Here is a 22448-nt window from a genome sequence, read left to right as displayed (position 1 = left end):
ATATCAGTTTTATAAGGTCAAAAGGTTCTGGAGATCTAGTGTGCAACAGAGTGAATGTCATTAACACTACTGGGCTGCAAACCAAGAAATGGTTAAAATGGTAAATTTTATGCTGTGTGTTTTTCACCACAATTGAGAAGACTGTATAAGAACTCAATTCAATTTGGGGGGTGATTCAGAATACTCATTTACTTTCATAAGGCCTGATGGTAATTCCAGTAAACACTCGAGCTCTGGAGAAGCAGCTCAGATATTTGATTCAGATTACCAGCGACTGAGGTACAGTAGTCTTCAAACCTAATGTTTGACTGGGGTGAGAGGGGGGCAGCGTCTCAGGTCAGAGAGTTTCTTACCATTTTGTAAGGACTAAATAGAAGGCCATTTGTTGGGCAGAAAGGCAGACAGGGGAGTATAGGTCCTGAATTTTGGTCTAGAACTCTTTCTCTGACATTCTGGGACCTCATTCTGGTAGGTATCAGTCACCAGTAGAGGAAATATTTATTGATGAAATACACTGATGAAATGTATAACTGTTTAGATCAAATAATAAATTATGTTTTTTATATCAGAGTTTCCCAGTGTTCTGCAGAACATTAGTTGTATGGATATTACATTTTAAAAAGAACTCTGGGGTCAAAAAGTTTGGAAAATGTGGAGCTAAAAATAGTTAAAAATGGGAGGGTGCCTCCATGGCTTAGTCGGGTAAGCCTCTGACTTGATCTCAGCTTAGGTCTTGATCTCAGGATTGTGAGTTTAAGTCCTGTGGAGTCTACTTAAAAAAAAAAGTAAAAATGGGATTTTTTTTTTTTACTCTAGAACTCCTGAGAGGCTTTATTAAGATCTTATTAAGGTAACTGTGCCATCAGTAAATATTAGATGTAGTATTTAATGGTTATTATGCTGACATTAATGTTAATGCATTAATTAATATCCATGTTAATATATTAATGCATTTCTCCTAATCCCATTTGACCAAGGAAGCAGTCCTTGGCATACCAGTGTGAGAATGCGGCCCTGTATCATAAAAGGCATGATATTTTTGTCAGCTGCTTTCCTTAAGAGAATAACTTTCTTTCATTTCTCCTGAGTTTGCTGTGAAGCCCATCTCTTTCACCATGAGAACCACTGAGAAACTATACAGAAGCTGTTTTAGTATTTATTATTTTGTGATACTGTAAAACTATATGATGATTCAGCTTTCCTGTAACCTCAACTATTTTCTAAACAGAGAGGTTTAATATTGGACCACCTTATTGATTTTGCAACATAAAAGAGCAAGTCAAGAACACATATTGCAAGACAAAAATGGTCAAGGTGTGGAGTTTCTTATCTGGGATACTTCACTGTTTTGTTCTTATAAGAAAAAAGTTAAAAATAGAACTAGCCTACAATCCACCAATTCCATTACTGGGTATTTTCCCAAATAACACAACAATCCTAATTCAAAGGGGTACATGCACCCCTATGTTTATATCAGCATTATTTATAAACACCAAGCTCTGGGGGTGCCTGGGTGGCCCAGTGGGTTAAGCCTCTGCCTTCAGCTCAGGTCATGATCTCAAGTCCTGGGATCGAGCCCCATATCAGGCTCTCTGCTCAGCAGGGAGCCAGCTTCCCCCTCTCTCTTTGCCTGTCTCTCTGCCTACTTGTGATCTCTCTCTGTCAAATAAATAAATAAAATCTTTTAAAAAAAATAACCAAGCTCTGGAAACAGCCCAAGTGTCCATCAAAAGATTAATGGATAAAGAAGACGTGCTGTTGGGCACCTGAATGGCTCAGATGGTTGGGTGTCTGCCTTCGACTCAGGTCATGATCTCCAGGTCCTGGGATCAAGCCCCACATCAGGCTCCTAGCTCAGTGGGGAGTCTGCTTCTCCGTCTCCTCCTGCTTGTGCTCTCTCTGTCTCTCTCAAATGAATAAATAAAATCTTAAAAAAAAAAAAGACATGCTATATGCAATGGGATATTATTCATCCATAAAACAAAATGAAATCTTGCCACTTGGAATAACACTGATGGAGCTAAAGAGTGTAATGCTAAGTTAAATAAGTTAGAGGAAGACAAATATCATAGGATTGCACTCATATGTGGAATATAAGAAATGAAACACAAGCAAAGTGGAAAAGGAGAGAGGGACAAACCAAGAAAGAAACTCAACTGTAGAGAACAGGGTGATGGTTACCAGACAGGAGGTGGATGGGGGGAGGTGAGGACAGGAGGAGGGGGATGGATGAAATGGGTGATGAGGGTACACTTGTTGTGATGGGCACCAGGTGATTAAACTATAAACTTAAAGAAAAATCCTATTACAACAAGTATCTTCACACAAAATCCAAATCAACTGGGAAAGAGAGTCAGGGTAGTTTCTTGATTTTTTTTTTTTAATTTATTCAACAGACAGAGAGATCACAAGTAGGCAGAGAAACAGGCAGAGAGAGAGAGACAGACAGACAGACAGAGGGAAGTAGGCTCCCTGCTGAGCAGAGAGCCCGATGCAGGACCGATCCCGGGACCCTGAGACCATGACCTGAGCTGAAGGCAGCGGCTTAACCCACTGAGCCACCCAGGTGCCCCAGTTTCTTGATATTTTACGAATACTTATGTGTTACTTTTTCAGTGAAAACTCAGGGTTGCTATGACACTCAATTAACGTTCTTTGTTTCATTTGTAGTCAAAGCCAGGACACATCAGAGGGGAGACACGAAAGCCTCTGTGTCTACTTTTCGTGGTGAGTCCCTGATAAAAATTACCTTGGTTAGGAAATATAGTTAGTGTAATGTGTTGTCTGGTGAAAGATGCGAGCTATGCTTGTGGTGAGCACAGCATAACACAGACTTTTCAAATCACTGTGTTGTACACCTGACACTAATGTAACCTTGCATGTCAACAACATTTGAATTCTGAAAAAAGACACTTTGCCTAAAACATTAGTATTAGAAGCATTTGATTTCGAATCTAAAAAGTGGAGCCACCAAGTCTTTATAAGAAACGTGATTAGGAGAGAGAAGTGTGGGCTGTGTATTTTTAATGTTGTTGTGGTTTTGTTTTATTTTGTTTTTTAGCATATAGTTTTATCTTCACTGGAGCACTGCTTCTGAAATTCTTCTTCTGTAATTACCTGTTACCTTACTCTGGAACAAATAAAGTTCATCCTGCAGGTATTTATTGAACACCTTTTACTTGCCAGACATTGTGTTGAATACTGATGATCAAGAAGCTTACTTTATTTACATTAAGAAAAATTAAAACAGGTTATTCCCCCTGAGGCACAAAATGAAAAAGTACATTTTTAAAAAAGAGATCACAAGTAGGCAGAGAGGCAGGCAGAGAGAAAGAGAGGAGGAGGATCCCAGGACCCTGGGATCATGACCTGAGCCGAAGGCAGAGGCTTTAACCTAATGAGCCACCCGGGCGCCCTGAAAAATCACATTTTTAAAATATATATGTATTTTAAGGGACACCTGGGTGGCTCAGCAAGTTAAGCGTCTGCCTTGGGCTCAGGTCATGATCCCAATGTCCTGAGATCGAGTCCCACATTCGGTTCCTTGCTCAGTGAGGAGCCTGCTTCTCCCTCTGTCTGCCATTGCCCCTGCTTGTGCTCTCTCTGTCCGACAAATAAATAAATAAAATCTTAAAAATATATTTTAAGATACCAGTTTAAACATTAACTAGTTATGTCAAAATTTTAGTATGATTGCTTTTTTGGTAAACTAGTTTTTAAATTTCTTTTAAGATGCGCTCAGTCTAGGAATTGAACATATATCACAGAGAGGAAAATTGAATGACTAATAAATAAAATCATGTTTGACTTTACTAGGAGTCAAGGCAAAGCAAATCACTTTTTAAATTAAAAAAATTGGAAATCATACAGTATCAATTCTTGGTGAGAATGTGGATGAGTAGAATAGTTCATTCCAACAGAGGGAATCTAAATTAATGTAATCCCTATGGAGTTCATGTTGATAATACCTATTAAATTTTAATTGTTATACCTTTCAACTCAACTATTCCGCTTCTAGTTATACATCACAGGCTAGAGAAATTGTTGCACATGTGAACAGAGAGATAGGTATAAGAATCTCTCAGGGCACCTGGGTGTTGTAGTAGGTTAAGTGTCTTAACTCTAGGTTTTGGTTCAGGTCGTGACCTCAGGGTTGTGAGATTGAACCCAATGTTGGGCTCTGTGCTTAGCATGGAGTCTACTTGAGACTCTCCCTCCTTTCCCCGCAACCCCACACTCTCTCTTTCTCTAAAATAAATAAATAAATCTTTAAAAAAATACTGTAAAATATTATCTAGCAGCTAAGAAAAATGAACTGTCCTCTTACACAACACAGAAGGATTTAAAAGTCAGAGCTTTGAATGAAAAGTAAGTTTAGATTATATGCTACTTAGGTAATGTAAAATAGACACATTCATATTATAAAGCATAGCTCTCTCTCTATATATAAACATGCATATATATTATATACAAACACACACATATGTATATGTAAAAGTATAACAAAACACTCTGGAAGGATACACACTAAATGCATTAAAGTGGTTTCCTCTGAATCAGTCTGGACTGGATTTGAGGGGGACATCTAGGAGACTTTAACTTCATTTGCAGTGTTTTGTTTCTTAAATGGAAAGACAAAGAATTTGTTAAAATGTTAACAATGATCAATTCTGGGTGTTGATACATGGGTGTTCATTAGAATCTTTGCATTTTTCTGTATTTTGAAAATCTCTTATAAATAAGAACTTTTTTTTTTAAATCAGTCACCTACTTTGTGCCTAGTTTTGGTAACTTGTGCACATTTCAGCCCACACAACAGTCATAAATGGGTCTTGGAACAAAACATTCATAATCCCTGCATAGCTGCACAGCACATTCTCACCAAGCCAACCTAAAAATAACTGAAGAGTAAAAAGTATTATTGGATAGAAGGCCCCTCAGTTGACCTTCAGGACTTTCGGATTGTCCATCCAGTTAATCTTGGCACAATCACATAATTATGAGGTTGGTTTGAGCTTAATGGACCAGTATATACAAGGAAAATACGCTGTAACCAGAACCGTGCCACATCTAAGCCCTTGGGACATGATGCTTTTCTAGTGTTTCTACATGAGGTTTTCCTAAAGATAACAAAGCTTTTCCAAATATGCTTTTCAGGCATATGACCCTTCCTAGCTAATATACCTCTTCCCCACATCAAATTGTATACTCCCCTTGAATATGTTGATGCTACGAGGCCACCACATAAATATCCACATGCCGTACCATACCTTAGTGGGCTACAGTAGTTTGTCAGAACAACACCTATAAAAGCTATAGAGCTGCAGAACTCTATGGAAAAAAAAAAAAAACACAATAAAAAACCAAAAACCAAAACATTATATCCTACTCTGAAAGACAATCTTGTAAGCTGAAATACCAGTTAGTTCAAAAATACGGGAAAGAAAAAGCAACCAGGCAAGGATACAAGTACACTCAAGTGTCACTTGAAATTCCAACTGAGTTAAAGTCGGAGTTATTTAAGAAAAGTAAAATATCTGAAGAACCAGTTTGGGAGCCTCAGTCTATCTTTTTTTTTTTAAGATACATACCACTTTGCTCTCTGGAAAAAAATGTTGAAAGAGATTTCTATCCAATGGACTGAAATCTGAGACTATCCCAGGTCAAATGCAAAGTTATAGTTTAGCATTCCCAGGGAAGTTTTCTTCCCTCCAATCTTCATATTTTGAAAAATTTCAGACCCTGAGAAAAGTTGAAAGAGTACCTGGTGAAGTTTTGAAGACACTTGGCACAAGCAAAGACTGTAAAAATAATTCATATGAGGAAAAAAAAATCTATAAAATTTAGCGACTTGCATGTTAGTTTTTACAAATGTGCATGAAGGCCACAAATGGATATACTTTGCTTATGTGTTTAAATTTAGTGAAATTACATTCAAGGAAAAGCAAGAGAAAATTTGGTGACGAAAAAGAGAAAAGAAGAGGAACAAAAAACCTTACAGAATGCACAAAACCCTCTGAAGCTTTTGAGTTTTAAACAGGGCCTGAACAATTAGTTCTCTCTCTCTCTCTCTCTTTTTTTTTTTTAGTTCACTTGATTTTTTAAACAAAGTTAAAGCTGTTTCAGCATTCCGTAGAGAGAGCTGAAGGCGGTACTAGTGGGACTGTGTAGTGTCGGGGACCAGAGGCAAAGAAGAAGTATGTTGTCCTTTCTTTGAGGGAAAAGGTGAGTGGGAAGGGAGGAGACTTCAAGTTAATGAATGCTTCCTTCCTTTCTCTCACACTTGGGGAAGAGCCAAAGACCCTTTATATTCTGCTTTTTCTCTGTTAGTTTAGCATTTCAAGATGGCCAGCATTTTCCAGCAAGGATGATAGTAGTATGATAATTTTTATCTCTGACACTAAGATTTTTATCTCTAGCTCTCTAAGAATGATATGCTAAAACATTACCTATTGTTTCTACTTTTCGTGGCAGTTGACTCACTCTCTCCTTTCAGCTAACTTTAGTCAGTATGCTTAGGTACTCTGGTCTGGGACTTTGGTTTATCTGCTCGGTGTTAATGTGTCTGACTGAGATCAGAAAGCCCCTTCCTCATGCTAGAACCTCTGGCTTCCAGGTCAAGCTTCATTCATGTTTATATCATGTGTTTGCTTCCAGTCTGAACAAAATGATGCCAGTTCTTCTAGATTCAATGTTTTCTGCTGTCTCTCAAGTCCTGGCCTGTATCACCTGCCAAAGCCCTGGGGGGTGATGCAGTCTCTCTTATTGAACCTTCAGAGATGCACTCTCTCAATGGTCATTATAAAATCTCACTGTTCCTTCAGCTGTGGGTTTCTGTCTGTGGAATGAAGTCATTTATTATTTTGGTTATGTTTATTGGATACCTATTAGATGCAAGACATGCCAGGAGCAGGGAATACAGGGTTGATTAGGATAGCCGTGGTTCCTGTCTTACGATGCCGATAGTCTTATGTGATCTTACACAGGAAGCCTGCTCTAAGGATGGGCCAGATTATTCACTAATGTGAACTGTACACAGAAAGTACTGAGTAGGGGTACCTGGGTGGCTCAGTCAGTTAAGCATCTGCCTTCGGCTCAGGCCATGATCTTGGGATCTTGGGATTGAGTCCCACATCAGGCTCCCTGCTCAGGGGGGAGCCTTCTTCTCCCGCTCCCTCTGCCTGCTGCTCTGTTTACTTGTACTCTCTCTCTGTCACATAAATAAATAAAATCATTAAAAAAAAAAAAAAGAACACTGAGTAAGTATGTGTATGTGCGTGTGTGAATGTTACTGGGTGGGAAGCAAAATTAGAAGCAGGGAGACTAGGGTGATCACAATTGTATAGGTAAAAAAAAATGGTATAGTTTACAGATTATGGTATTTTAATTGTAAGAGAAATAGTGGGAAGTAATCGGGAAGGAAGAGCAAATGTTTGATTTTTTCTACTGAGCAAATTGAGGAGAGATGTTGAAATGTTAACTGTATACCTGAGTCTGGAGTTCAGGAAAGAGGTCTAGACCAGAGATAAAATTTGGAAAATCAACACTGTGTAGATATACTTAAAGAGATGATTGTAGATGATAATCTAGAATAAACTCTCTTTGAAAGAGAGTCTCAACAGAAGAAAAGGAGATCAATGACCTTACCCTTGGACAAGCCAACATTTAGGTTCTGGGAGCAAGACAAGGAGGCAGCATAGAAGGACCAGCCAGTGGATTAAGAGAGAAACCACTAATGCTCCATATCCCAGCCACCAAATAAAATGTCTCTAGGAAGAGAAAGGGAGCTCCTGGATATCGAGTGGTTAAATAAGATGAAAAGTGAGAATTTGCCATTGGTCTGGCTACAGGGTGACCTTGGCAAGGGTGATCTGATTGGACCTAGTTGAGGAGGAAATGATGGGTAAAGAAAAATGGGCAACAAATGTAGACACCCCTCTTGAGGAGTTTTACTATAAGAGGAGTAGAGAAATAGGGATGAGATGTGTATGAGGGGTTGAGTAAGATTTTCTAAAATCAGAAACATTATAGTAAGTTTGAAAGTTTAAGTTGATGAGAATGATATGAGAGAGAGAAATCTGAGGATACAGGTGAAAGAGGAATTACTATAGGATTCCTTAAGGAGTTAAAGGAATGGAATCGAGGGAGCAGGATGAATTTATGCAGTTACAGAAAGAAAGCAGAGCAGAGAAGAATAGACACAGATAAATTGGCAGATGTGGTGATTGGAAGGTGAGGATATTTTCTTCTGAGGGCTTCAATATTCTTCAGTATTCTTAGTAAATTATGAAGAAAGGTCATCAATTGAGTTCATGTAGGGGTGGAAGGTATGAAGGTCGGAGAATAAGAGAGTGAGCGAATAAGGAAAATATAGTAGGATTGCTGAGCACCATTAAGAACCCTTGAGGACTGTGGTCTTAAATTTAAAGTGAGACCACTCATGGTTGTAGATGGTGAAAGAGTGGTAGGGATAATGGGTTACAGATCCTGGTGGGGATCATTAGAATTGTCAGAGCCAACATACTAGAAGTCATGAGTTGGAACAATAAAGACCAGGGGTCAGAGAGCAATACTTGAAACTGAGATTCAGGGTGGGGGCACACCTGGGTGGCTCTGTTGGTTAAACGTCTGCCTTCCACTAGGGTCATGATCTCGGGGTCCTGGAATCCAGCCCCACATGGGGCTCCCTGCTCAGTGGGGAATCTGTTTCTCCCTCCCCCTCTTCTGCTCCCTCTACTTGTGCTCTCTCTCTCTCAAATAAATACATAAAACTTTAAAAAGAAAGAAAGAAAGAAAAGAGAAGAAACTGAGATTCGGGAGGTAGAGCAGTTACTTCTGATGAAAAGACCCACACATTATCATGGTACTGCAGTAGGGTGGAAGAGCAGGTCACTGGAAAGGAGAAAGTCAAAGAACTGAGGGCCCAGAGTTTTCCAGAAGTAAAAATACAAGGGATTTTACTGTTAATTTGTTATAAATTTCAGACAGCAAACTGGAGGTTGAGAAAGGGAGAAAGATTGAATGAAGTTAGGGGATGTTGAGTGCCATATGATGCTAAGAATCTGGGTAAAAAGCAATGACCCAGAAGCCTTGGATTTCTTCCTTTTTTTTTTTTTTTTTTAAAGATTTACTTATTTATTTTAGAGAGAGAGCATGAGCGGGGTGAGGCGACTGGTGGGGGGGGATAGGTGTAGAGGGAGAGAGAATCTCCAGCAGATTCCCCGCTGAGGGCAGAGCTACTATGGGGCTGAACGTGAGCCCCAATGTGGGGCCTGATCCGTGACCCCAAGATCATGACCTGAGCCAAAATCAACAGGAGTTTGCTCAATCAACTGAGCCACGCAGAGGCCCCAGAAACCTTGGATTTCTTACGGAGACTGATGGAAACAGGACAGTAAGGCCCCTATAATCTTTTACAAGAAAGTGAAGAATCCTTTTTTTTTTTTTTTTTTTTTTTTGAGAGAGATAGAAAAAGCAGGGAGGAGGGTCATAGAGAGAGGGAGAAGCCGACTCTCTGCTGAGCAGGGAGCCCCATATGGGGCTTAATCTCAGAACCCTGAGATCATGACCAGAGCTGAAGGCAGACTCTTTTTTTTTTTTTCTTTTTTAAAGATTTTATTTATTTATTTGTCAGAGAGAGAGTGAATGAGAGCGAGCACAGGCAGACAGAGTGGAAGGAAGAGTCAGAGGGAGAAGCAGGCTCCCTTCAGAGCAAGGAGCCCGATGTGGGACTCAATCCCAGGACGCTGGGACCATGACCTGAGCCGAAGGCAGCCGCTTAACCAACTGAGCCACCCAGGCGTCCCTGAAGGCAGACTCTTAACTGACTGAGCCACCCAGGTCCGGAAGAGTCCATTCCTATTCTAGCTTCTTTCTTAGGACCAGTCTCTGGGGCATTCCTGCTTTATAGTCTTAGCATTCCTTTGTCATTGTTCAGAATGTTCTTTCCATTGTCTGCATCCACTGAATCCTCAGCTTACTTCTTGCCTTGCTCTGATCATCTCAATTTTCCTAACACTCACAGCCACATTTGATAGTTAACATGTGATATATTTTTTTCTTAGTTATCTTTTTATTATAGTTCCTGTCACCTCTATATGCATCTTTTACCACTTAATTTGGCTTAGCAAATTTCAATGAATATTGGTTGGTTTTTGGAACATAAAAGAAACTAACGTCTTCCAGAAAGCAGCATAAATTGTAAGAGTAAGCTGAGGAAACTTTAAAGGAAATTTTAATTAAAAATTTTATAGCACATTTCTCAAATGTTAACAATGTAAGGACTCATTTTAAAGAAAAAATTTGCAGAGACCTCTGGGAATAAGTTCCCCACTTTGAAAAACACTGACTTAAGAAAACTAAAGTCATTATCAGTAAAACAAAAATGCAAAATAAAAACAAACTTCTTATTGAACTCATTACCGAAATCTAAAGAATGTGTCTGCGGGACCTAGTTGGGAAACTCTCCTGCTTAGATTACGTATTAAAAGAACAGTAAGTGACCTAAAGAAATATTATAACAGGTAATTTTGTAATGAATACATGGAAATCTCCATTTTCAAAATATGTTTGGAAATGAATTTTATAAGGCCAAACTTAAAACAAGGCCTTGGGCAGAGTAAGAGCTCAGTAATAACAACAGTAATAACAGAAGGTCAATAACAATAGCAATAATGGTTTTAAAAACGGAGTATTTGAAAAATTGGGGGTATTTTTAGTAGAGTTTCTTGTATTTGTTAAACTGAAGGCGATGAGATTTGTAATACTCACAGATAATAATATATGTTCTGAGTACTCCTTGTCTTTTTTTGGTGTCCCACATAAAATAACATGTCCTAGTTTGTCTTTTTTTTTTCTTCTCCAGACCAAAACAAAAGTTCTCTGCAGGGCGGCTATGGGGGTGGGGGCCAGGGTGACGTCTGAGAGGGGGCAGCAGGCACTCTGCCACATCCCCTACAGAGCTAAGACCACAGCAATGGGGGTTTTTGCTGTTACTTTGAAATGGTGTGAGGCTTCCTGCTTTGTCAGGAACCCTACCGAGGGGGAAATTGAAGGTGCATTGTGGAAGCCTCCATTGGAGGTTCCTGCACCGGCACAGGAAATGACAAGTTTGCAGGAACTGTGTGGTTATTGTAAGGGAATTTGCTTTGGATTTTTATTTCTAAATTCTCTATGGCCTGAATCAGGTATCTGTTTTGGGCTCTGCTCTGCATACAGATTCATCTGACAGTACTTTTTTCTCATTAGTTTGAAATGCGCCAGCCGCAAATTTCATTAGCGAGAACCAAATTCTAACCTTGGGTATATATAGAAAATGTGGCTTTAGATTATGGCCTTAGATTATGTCGATACGGAAAACACCTTCGGGTATGAATTGGAATCTTTATAGGCGATTTTTAGAAACAAGGTAGTAAAGCTGTCTGTAGTAATAGGTCAACCAAGCGGAAAGTAGGAGCACACATTGTAGTTTGTAGACCAGTGTCCTGTCACAACTCTTCCAGAACATATGGTTCGTGTTCTGTCACACATTCTTAATACTTACGCAATTGCCTCCAAGATGTTGGCTGTTTCAGACAACCTTTAGAGTTAGGGTCCCTTCTCCCCTCTTCACTGGGTGAAAGTAATCTGTTTTTATGTGGTGGTAGTGAGTAATATTTCTCCTACTCTAACTTTTGTTTTTATCTTTTGAAACTTTTAAAGAATTGAACCTAAACAAATAAGACTTTCTATGCCTGGAAGGGTGCTCTCTTTCACCTGCTGCATCCCAAAGTGCAAGTTCAGAGCAGACTCTGGGACCAGGGGACCTAGCTCGGCCACTTGCTGGTCATGTGACTTTGGACAAGTTACTTAAACTCTCTGTGCATGTCTTCTCATCTGTGAAATAAGGGTACTAGGGCTATTATAAGGATTTAGTAAGTTAGGATTTGCCATGTGCAAAGCATATGCAAAGCATGAGGATCTTATAAAAAAGAAAAACCAAATGATTTTCTAACGATTTTCAGAAATTTGAGGTGTTTGCTTCTATAAGGAACATAAACAGGTTTGTATGAATGTGTTCAGTTGTCTGCTAATCAACAGTATATGGAGCTAAGTCACTAAATATATGAGTCCTCTTAAAATGAGTCGTTCCGCACCTGTAGGTGGGATGGTTCCTTGTGAGAAACATAGCCTCAGTAAATTAGTGTGATTCTGGCTGTCACACATTTTTATCCAAGTGTGATAAAGTGTACCTCTTTATTTCAGGCCTCTGCTTATAATTCTTTCTGAAATGTTCAGAACAAATGACCAAGATACCATATTGGATCAAAGCAATTTTGTATATTATGGTGACAAATACTATCACTTGGTTGCAGTCCTGATTTGTAACCAATGAAAGGAGTAGATTCATTCCCCCCAAATCAGTTAATATTGTCATTAATAAAAGGGGAATCTTTTTTTTAGAAATTTGTTGGGGAACCAAAAATGTAAGTTTATTTTAAAGTTTTGCTCAATGCTTTAGGTTTCTGGATTTATGAAAATAATATCACATTATTAGTGTAAAGGCTTAAAGAGAAAATATCTCTAGACATTGTCAGTTTTGTAACTACCTATGTGATTTCTTGTGTTTTTCCATATCATCGATTTAAACTGCTGAACTAATTAAATAACCCTGAATTTTAAAGATGTTTTGCCAAAAAAACCCCACCAAAACAAAACAAACAAACCAAGAAACAGTGCGCGTGTGCGCGCGCGCGTGCACACACACACACACACACACACACACCAACCAGCCCCAAATCCCTCAAACCTTTCATTTTGTCAATATGTAAAGCTTTTTGGGGCAGTATGCTCTGGGAGTTGAAGACTTGGGCTCAGAACTAGATAGAAGTAGGTTTGAATCCTGGACCTCCCACTTATTAGCTATGCTATCGTGACAAGTTATAAGGCCTCAGTGTATATGTAGGTTTGTACCTGGGCCTCGATTTGTATATAGTCTTATAGATCTGTAAGGAGTAAATATATTCATGTGTATAGAATATTTTGGACTCTGCTTGACACAGAGCAATACAATAGATGTTGATAGTTACATTATTGAGAATCTGGCTCCATTGTGAACAGTGACTTCACTCTCTAAAGACAAGACACTTCTAAGAATTAAATTACTTAGGACTTGGTTTTTCTCTCTCTTCTTCTACCATGCCATTTTATTGAGAAATTAGAAAGCCTTGGAGTGCCTGGTTGATTCTGTCAGTAGAGTATGTGACTCTTGATCTCAAAGTTGTGTAGAGTTAGAGTAGAATTTACTTAAAAAACAAACAAGCAAACAGAAAACTTAAAAAAAAAAAACATTAAAGGGATGCCTAGAAATTAAATTAGAAGGTGGCTCAGTCTGTTAAGCTTCTGCCTTTGGCTCAGCTCATGATCCCAGGGTCCTGGGATGAGACCTGCATCAGGCTTCCTGCTCACCTGGGAGCCTGCTTCTCCCTCTGCTTGTGCATACTCTCCCTCTCTCTCTCTTACAAATAAGTGAATGAAATCTTAAAAAAAAAAAAAAAAAAAAAAGAAGGAAAGAAAGAAAACAAAATTAGAAAACTGTAACATCATTGATACATTTAAATGTAGGATTAGATATTCACACCCAATTCAAGTGTTCATGTCTGCACTTGAAACGAAAACCTGACAACGTGAAGCATGAATACTATGTAATTTGAGTCTGTGGGAAATCTAAGGCCTTAAATCTAGAGAGACTATATCAAAGCTGAGGCTAACTTTACCAGGCTGTTTTTACCTTAGGGGTTTTATGACTATATATATCTCCAAGGCCTAGTTCAACCCTCTCAATTAGTAGGTGCTCAATAAATATTGGCAAGGAAGGAATGGTTTATGGAGGAGGTTTAAACTAAGTCAGGTAATCAAAGATGATTTGACCTTTATAAAAGTATCTCCTGGTTTCCCTATGTATAGGTACAAGAGAAAGAGGGTTGGAAATACTTTCTCTTCTTTCAAAGTGGAGAAATCGAGTAACTTTCCAAATAATAATATAAGCAATAGTACAAGAAACTTCTCTGTTGCATTCCAGTATATAAAAGGCCCAGGACCAGAGGACTTTAAAGCTGGAAGAGGTCTCCTGGGCCAAGATCCTCGTTCTGCAGAGGAAAAAACAGCCTTGGAGAGTTTTAAGTAATTTGTCCAAGTGGAAGTCCAGTCTCAGAAACCTCTTGAACATGTCCTGTCTTTTAATAGGAAAACGAGGTGTAAGCAAGAGAATCAAAGTGGGGGGTTCTGCTTACTGCAATCGTCCCTCTTGCAGTACACAATTCACAGGCGCAGGTAGGGACGCAGAAGTTGCCCCTTCGTTTCCGTCGTGCCCATGTTAGGATAGCTGGCAAAGCTGACCGAGCTCCTTTGTATTCATTTATTTAACGAGCAGGGAGAAGGGCTGGGTAAGGCGCTCTCCGCTGTTAGAGGAGGAGGCAAGACCCCACCGGCGCCCAGCATCAGAGTGCATCTTGAGATACCTAGCAGGATTAGAGGTGGGAAAGACAAACAAGGACAGAATGAGTGTGTGTGTGTGTGTGTGGTGGCGGGCTTTGCTAAGCACTGGGCAAGAGGGTGTGATCAGTTTACTGGAAGATTTAGAATTTTTATTATCAAGACTGAAGTAAACCAAATAAAAACCCAACGCCTCCAGAGACCTGGAAAGTTTGAAGGACGTCGTTCTTCAAACTACTTTTGAGGGAGCGGATCCCTGCCTCTGGCGTCCGCGTCCCCCTATCTCCACCCACCGCCCCCAGGACTGAGACACCCACTCGCCGCCCCACCTCGGGCGCGTAGCAGCCCGCGCGTTTCTGGTGCTCCTTCCCTCCCTCCCTCCTCAGCCCGAGGGGAAACGCTGGCTCCAGCAGCGCTCGGGACTCATCCATCAGCCGGGGAGGAAAAGGGGGAGGAGAGAGGAGGCGGGAGGCGGGAGGAGGAGTCTCCCGGCCGCGCGGAGCCCTCGGTGGGGCGGCGGCAGAGGAGCGCCCTTCCCCCCGCGCGCTGATTGCTGTGGCGTCTTGCCCGTCCCCGCCCGCGCGTGTGTGTGAGGCAGAGCCAGTGCGCTGCGTCGGCCCGATGGGGGTAATCGAGGGTTTCGGGGACGCAGAGCGGCGCTTTCCTCTCCTCAGTGAGTGAGGGAGGGACGTCAGCGGCTCTCGTGCCCGGTCGCTTTCCCTGGGCGATTCCCGGAGCGCCCTGCAGGAGGTGAAAGTCCCGGCGGGTCCGGATGGCGTAGTTGTGCCGCGGCGCAGCAGCTGCCGAAGCTCGCGGCCGCCGAGCGCTGGGCGGGGAAACTTTCCTCTGCTCTCTTCCAACTTGCGGCGGGTGGATCTCCGCCTGACACGCCGCCTCCGAGGTACGTGCGGGCCCGGCCCCGCGCGGCGCTGCAGCCCGCGCCACTAGCCTTGCGCCCGTTCCGGCCGCGGGCTCTGCAGGCTGCGCGGTGCTTGTCCGCGCTGCGCGAGGCTCCGTGCCTGTTCGCGGCCGGGGTCGCACCGGCCGCCCGGACCCCCGGGCTCGGGAGGGCGGCGTTGGTCCGGCAGTGTTTACGCTTGGAAGAGCCGGGACCCGTGGCCCGCGGTGCGTGGGGAGCGGCCGACCTGGGTCGGGTGGGCAGCGCTCGCGGCGATGCGCCGTCCTGGGGGAAGACTCCTGTCCTCGCTCTTCCTCTCCGCGGTTTCTTCCGACCCCCGCCGGCCGCGGACCACTTCCACTTGGGCGCGTGACAGCGTGGTGGGAGAGGTTTGTTGTGGGTTTGCACTCATTTGCCGTTGCGTAGGCTGCGCCCTGGGACTAGCGCACCGACGTGAGCGGCGCTCCCCGCAGCAGGCGCCCTCCTGGTGTGGTGCGGGCGGCGCGGAGAGCAGCGCTGCAGCCCGGAGCCCCGCATACAACGCTTCCCCCCTGCTAACAGATTAGCCCAGTACCCAGTTCATTTTGAAGGGTTCTCTTAGCATGTTCATTTGATTAGAACAAACTGGAAGTCTTTGGGCTGTTGCTAGAAGAATCTGCTTGCAGACTTGTTATTAGGGCATTTGCCCACTTTGCAGAATCAGGTAGTGTAGTTACCGGCATTGTCAAGCGTGGATTATCTTGGCACAGTGGAACCTAATGGATTTAGTGTGTTCTAAAAGAGCTGAGAAAAGAAAATCGCTTATTTCCTTAGCTGGGAAATGGGGATAATAATAGGTCTCATAAAGTCACTGTGAAGATTGAATGATTTATTATATGTAAAGTACTAGCGCCGAGCAAGTGTTAGAACTGCTTGTCCTGAGCCCAGAGGTGATGGGAAACGAGCAAAGGGGGTAAAGGATGGTAGCAGTGACAGCCTGCGAGGGGGGAACCGTGGGTTTTCTGATCATCTCCCTTAGAAGAAAAGTGAGCGGTCTGGGTGGAAAGAAGTCTCTATAAGGAACGAAGCACTGGTCAAGACTTTTTAATTATCCTGAAATGGTACTGTAAGGCGCAGTTACTTCACTGTGAAATCAGCTATTTCTCTTGAACAATGGTAACTGACGTTCATTGAGCCCAAACTGTGTATCACTCTCCTGTATGCCTTGCGGACCACTTAAACTTCACACCCGCTCTGTGGTTAAAACACTATCAGCCCCATTTCTCAGATGAGACTGTAGAGGTTAGTTACTTGCTCCAGCTCACCCATTATTTTCTGTTCTGACTCCAGAGCTAGTTCAGTCACCGAGTGCCGCAAGTGCAGTCAGGTTTGGGTGCGGTGAGCCCACGCGTCTTCCCACGTTGTTCAGCTTTCCATTTTAGTTGGACATATCCCTTGAAACAGGAATAAGGTATCTGTGATTAATTTAGGTGATGTGCTTACTGGGGTGCCACATTGCAGCTCCGAAACTGGATCCAAGTAATTAAAAACAGAACCCTGATTACTATTAATATGAGTCTTTATTCTTAATTTCTTTTATTCTCTACACATTGTCAGAGTTACTTGGCTTCCTTAGGAAACAGCTTGGGGTTGGCACAGGAGGCAGGGAAATAATTCTTACCCCCTTAAGGGCTATTAAAATGAAATGGATTTCATGCCATTGTGTCAGTTAAAGGATGTTGCTCTGTTTCTTGGTGTTCTCTGCTTTTGGCTTTAATTCTGCATTGTTTAGTGTTTCAAGCTTCAGCATATTTTCAGCCCTTCAGTTTGTCATTTGTCAGCTTTAATTTTTCCTGTTTTGATGGAATCAGACCATTACATGGCAGCTTTGCTTAACAACTGTTGATCCAGTTCATGTTTTTAAATATAAAAATCTCCAACTTACTTTTGAACCCCAGCACTTCAAAGGCAACCTCTGGGGAATTCATTGTTATTTTGAGTATTAGCCAATAGGGGGAGTATAACACACCATTGATGTCTATTAGGCACTTAAACTAGTTTTTAGGGTGTTAAACATACGTTTCAGAAATGGAAAACGTTGTGGCTTTATCTAGCAAAATCACCAAGTTGCTTTCTGAGTTTACAGTGGAAAGCTGCGTTTAATTTCAATTGATTACAGTAAGAATGACCTTGAGGACCAAGCCTATATGTTGGACATATGTCAAGAACTCTGGTGGCTGGACAGACATTAAATACACTTGTACGTGGTTTTTGCCATTTGTTTTCCCTAAGAAGTGTCTTTAAGATGATCTTCTGCACTTTGTATAATATTTCAAGTTATCTAGGAGAACTGGGAGTCCGAAGAGTTTCATTGTGAATCTTTTAATGATCCTCATTTGTCTTTTGTAGAAAATTGGACATAGTAAATTTGTTCTCAAGGAGGTTGGTGCACTTAGAATCCTGTCATTATCATTCTTGATCAACATCTTCCACGTGCAATAACAGTCCTGAATAACAGCAATTCTAGGCATTCTTCAGAGGCTTATATTTTAGTAAACAGTAATAGTTCAGAAGTATCCTGTTTGTCTAGTAAAGGTGTGATGTGTCCGTAGACACTCATTCTTATAAATATAATATAAATATTTTTAAGAATTAACATGCTTGGGGGCGCCTGGGTGGCTCAGTGGGTTAAAGCCTCTGCCTTCGGCTCAGGTCATGATCCCAGGGTACTGGGATCGAGCCCCACATAGGGCTGTCTGCTCTGCAGGGAGCCTGCTTCCTCTTCTCTCTCTCTCTGCCTGCCTCTCTGCCTACTTGTGATCTCTACCTGTCAAATAAATAAATAAAATCTTAAAAAAAAAAAAAGAATTAACATGCTTGGAAATACAGTAAAACTAAGTTTTATTTATTTATTTATTTTAAAAGATTTTATTTATTTGACAGAGAAAACGGGTGCATACGCACAAGCCAGGGGAGAGGCAGGGAGAGGGAGAAGCATGTTCCTGGCTGATCAGGGAGCCTGATGTGGGGCTGGGTCCCAAGACCCTGGGATCATGACCTGAGCCAAAGGCAGATGCTTAACTGACTGAGCCACTCAAGTGTCCCTAAAACTGAATTTTGGAAAAAGTTTTCAGTCTTTGCCTGCAGTTTTGTAGGCCGGTTTCCTTTCTTGTTTCTTGTGTATCAGGTAGTTTTGACTTTATTTCATTTAGCAGGCTAAGGTCATGTGGATCCTTTTAAAAAACAACTTTGAAAAAAAAATAAAAAATAACTTTCAAATTTCGTCCCTTCTTTATAAATCTCAGCATTGCAATAGTTCCTTCAGGGTAGCATCTTATTTATGATTTAACTTAGTTTTCCATGCTCTGATGTACTGCGCTCTTCAGCAACATATTTCAGCCCCCTACCCTTAATAGGCTTCTGGTTCCTGGTCTTGGAGTTTGGCAAATTAGCTGTCCTCTTTCAAGCCTCTTAAAGCTGGGGGCCAGGATGCCTTAAGGCTTCCTAAGGCTTTGTCTTGGAAAGCCTTTATAGATTGACAGAATGGATTTGCTTAAAAGAAGGTATTGTCCTATTCTTTTTAAGTCTCAAAGGAATTAATCTTTCCCTTTTGCATGCAAACTGAGTTGCTTCTTGTAAAAGTCAGGTGACTTTGCTGAAGGGCAGAATCTGGACCTAAGGGGCCTAGGAATTCCAGTGTCCTCTTGAGTATGGCACTGCAAAGGTGGTCACCACTGACTTATTTAGGACTTAAGTGACCACTGATTTCCTGGGATGATAAATCTGGAAAGTCCTGACTTGACATTTCGGACTAACAGAACAGTTAGAATTTAGAGGATGACTGGTAAGTATTGCTATTGCTGTAATATTTTTTTCTGGGTGAATTTGCTATCATCTTTTTGAATTACCTCTGTTCTGGATAACTCATCTTGAAAATATTTTTTTCCCTTGATTGCTGTTGGACAAAGTCTTATTATAATTGTCAGGTTCATTAATTAATGAGGACAGTTATCCCCCTTTTCTTCTTTAATTGCTCTTAACAGATGCTTGAAAATGATTTTATCACTTTTGTACATTGGAGCATTTTCCTGGTGATTTTTTTTTTTTTTAAGATTTTATTTATTTATTTGACAGACAAAGATCACAAGTAGGCAGAGAGGCAGGCAGAGAGAGAGAGGAGGAAGCAGGGTCTCTGCTGAGCAGAGAGCCCCATGTGGGACTGGATCCCAGGATCCTGGGATCATGACCTGAGCCGAAGGCAGAGGCTTTAATCCACTGAGTCACCCAGGCGCCCCATTTTCCTGGTGATTTTTAACTTCTGAAATTTTGAAACTTAATATTAAGTACCTTTTGAAATTTGCTTAACTCAAGTAAATGCTTTTAGGGGTCTTTACCTTGTAAGTAATCTTGTATCACCTCTAGAAATATGGACAGTTTGGAATGTAAATAAGCAAATCCAGGTGTTATGAAAAGGTAGCCTTCCACAAATAACAGTTAGCCTTTAACTGTTTCAGTAAAAGCTTTTTGTGGCTTTTAAAGAAAATTACTGCACCAAGATCCCTGGCAGTAATTTCTCTGGTTCCACATCTTCAGAGTTAACACTTGGAATGTCAGCATTGTCTCTTTGTAGCATTTCATAAAATATAAGCTATTGCTAATTTGGTTGGTTTCCAGTCAAGCTGAAATAAATCAACACAGCTTAGAAGGACTTTATAAAAAAATGATCTAGGTCCATTTCCTGGGCTCTGTCCATTTCTAGATTTCTTGTTTTATATCTTTTGAAATAAAACATTTGTTTGTTAACCGACATTGAGCCTTATTTTCTCTGTTTGCAAAGCCCGTGCTTAAGATTCAGCACAGATTTCTGAATATTTTTCCTTCTTTCAGAGGGAGAGTAATGATTTTTATCTCTCAACCAAGATGTGTGCCAATATTTAGTTTTTGAAACAACATTTGTAAACATTCTCTAGAGGCCACTCTGATCTGGACCTTGTGCATTTTTTCTTTGGTTTTCTAGGCCAACCTTTAAGACTTTGTAAGAGGATAACTAAGGGCATACTTACAAGGCATGATATCTTTTAAAATTGAGATTATTACTGAAGGTCTGAAATAAGAGCCCTAGAGTCATGCCCTTAGGTCATCCTGGTATCTCCTGCTTAAACGTAATCATAGGAGAAAAAAGGTTAATACTGATGTTGGTGCTGAAACCTTAAGTCTGGCAAGAGGACTCTGAATTAGAGTGGAGTATAGCAAAGTTCATTTTTAGGATTTAATGTTAAATTGTTGCCATAGTAATAATTTAGAATTAAATCTAAAATGTTATCTCTATCTTTACTTTATGAAAAAGGATGGTAATACAGAAGCAGATACTCCCTATCTCTTGGACGCTGGGCTCCAAGGGAAAGGGGGTCAGAATGGGGCGCTGTTTGTAGAGAAGGAAGCTTCTGCTTGTTTGTCCTTCCAAGTACATAATTCAATTCCTTGGTACATGCTGAAGGTCAGGATTTTGTGTGAAATTGCAGATGGAACATTTGTAAAAACACATTTAAGTTAATTAGTCCTTCAGAAAATGATCTTTAGAAAACAGTTTTATAGATACTAGTCCTTGGGCTTTCCTGTTGATTGGATTGCCCTGGGAGAAGGTCTGCAGCTTTTTATGTCTGATGACTAACCACCACTGATGGGTAAGAACACCAAGGACTAGGTGGATGGTCTAGCAGAACTTTGGATTTCTTTTTTTAATTCTTGTTTATTCTTTTATTAACGGGAAGTTGATGAATGCTTAATTCAGTTTGTTATGTGAAAAGATTTCCTTTTGGGAGTATAATTCTATTAGCATTTTTAGTGATTTATGTGTTTTGACAGTGTGAAATTGGTCATTGGATACAAAAATACACTGCTGCCTATTTGCAAATTTCATTTCATAATTAACTATATGATGATTGCTGGAGCAGAAACTGGCTTTTTTTTTTTTTTTTAAATAATTGGAAGGTTATTTTAAGTGAAATTCTTAGATTTCAATCTCAAAGCCCTGTCTTCCGTGTGGCATTGCCTGTGTTGTTATGAGTGATCTCTTTCTATTTTTTCTTTAGAGCAAAACATACTCAAACACAAAACTCTCTTCTGAGTGTCCATAAAGAATGTCTCATTTTGTTATTAGAATGTGCAGTTGGCTGGCGAATTAACTTCAGCTTTGAGGGAAAGCACCGTTGACTCATTACATACATTTTGCATTATTACATTGTAAGGTGTTCCCTATGTGTGTGGGAGAAGTTTCTGATCTTCTAAATGGGCATCTTGACTATTGCTGGTCTCTTTCTGTCAAAAAGCCTTTCTTAGCAGACATTCCTTAGTTTTCTTATTCTTTTGTCTTTATAGAGATTGTTACCTGTTGTGTATTCATCAAATACCACGGGAATCATGAAAAAATTCCTTAGGATAACAACCAACTTTGTGAATATCCACCAGTCATTTCTTTCGTATCTGTCATATTCATCCATTATAATTGTTCCCCAACCATTGGTGGAGCTGGGGGAAGGATGACCTACTTGATACTTTTCACTTTTTTTTTCCTCTTGGAGTTGTGCCTTTCTCAGTTTGTGGCGTCTTTATTTCATTATTAGAGTTTTGCTTTCTAAGATATTCAAGATTTTAATTACATTCAGTGTGTGGACTAATAAAGGTTCATGTAGAGTCAGTCCTACTAAATTCTTCAAAATAGTTCCAAAAAGCATCCCATTTAGGTACCTTGTTGGGTGTAGGGCTTTTGGTAATGTTCAGATGGGAGATAACTGAACTGAGAGCAGGATTCTCTTTAGCTTAACTGGGTGGAAAAGGGAGGGGTAGCATCTAATTCATTAGGACAAAATGAACTTTTGTATAATAATGAGGGATTTAAGTGTTTTCTTTGGAATTAAGATCTATTTTAAGTAGGTATATAGGTACAAGGTTTGCAAAAGAAACTTTGCTAAGACTGAGGTTCTGTAGTTGGCAACTCCTGTAACCCCAAAGATCCTGTTCTCTGAAGCCAGGAAAAAGCAGTCTGTTTCCAATTATATATCACAAAAATAGGGAAATTAAGCCAAGGAAAATGATCATT

General features: G+C 40.7%; 1 protein-coding gene across 3 annotated transcripts in view; it reads left to right on the top strand.

Moving 5' to 3' along the window:
* The first annotated feature begins 14943 nt into the window (after positions 1 to 14943).
* TGFBR3 (transforming growth factor beta receptor 3) overlaps positions 14944 to 22448 on the top strand; it is a 197481-nt gene continuing 189976 nt past the window's right edge. For 2 of the 3 annotated variants that reach the window (XM_082688678.1, XM_082688677.1), the window contains exon 1: positions 14944 to 15373. The gene's annotated coding sequence lies outside the window, so the exon portion shown is untranslated. The remainder of the gene's footprint in view (positions 15374 to 22448) is intronic. The other variant, XM_082688679.1, reaches the window with a different exon arrangement.

The sequence above is a fragment of the Mustela nivalis genome, assembly GCF_964662115.1.
Source record: "Mustela nivalis genome assembly, chromosome: 10".
Taxonomy (NCBI): Eukaryota; Metazoa; Chordata; class Mammalia; order Carnivora; family Mustelidae; genus Mustela; species Mustela nivalis.
The sequence above is the reverse complement of the archived record's forward strand: the minus strand, read 5'-3'. Positions and strand labels throughout refer to the sequence as shown.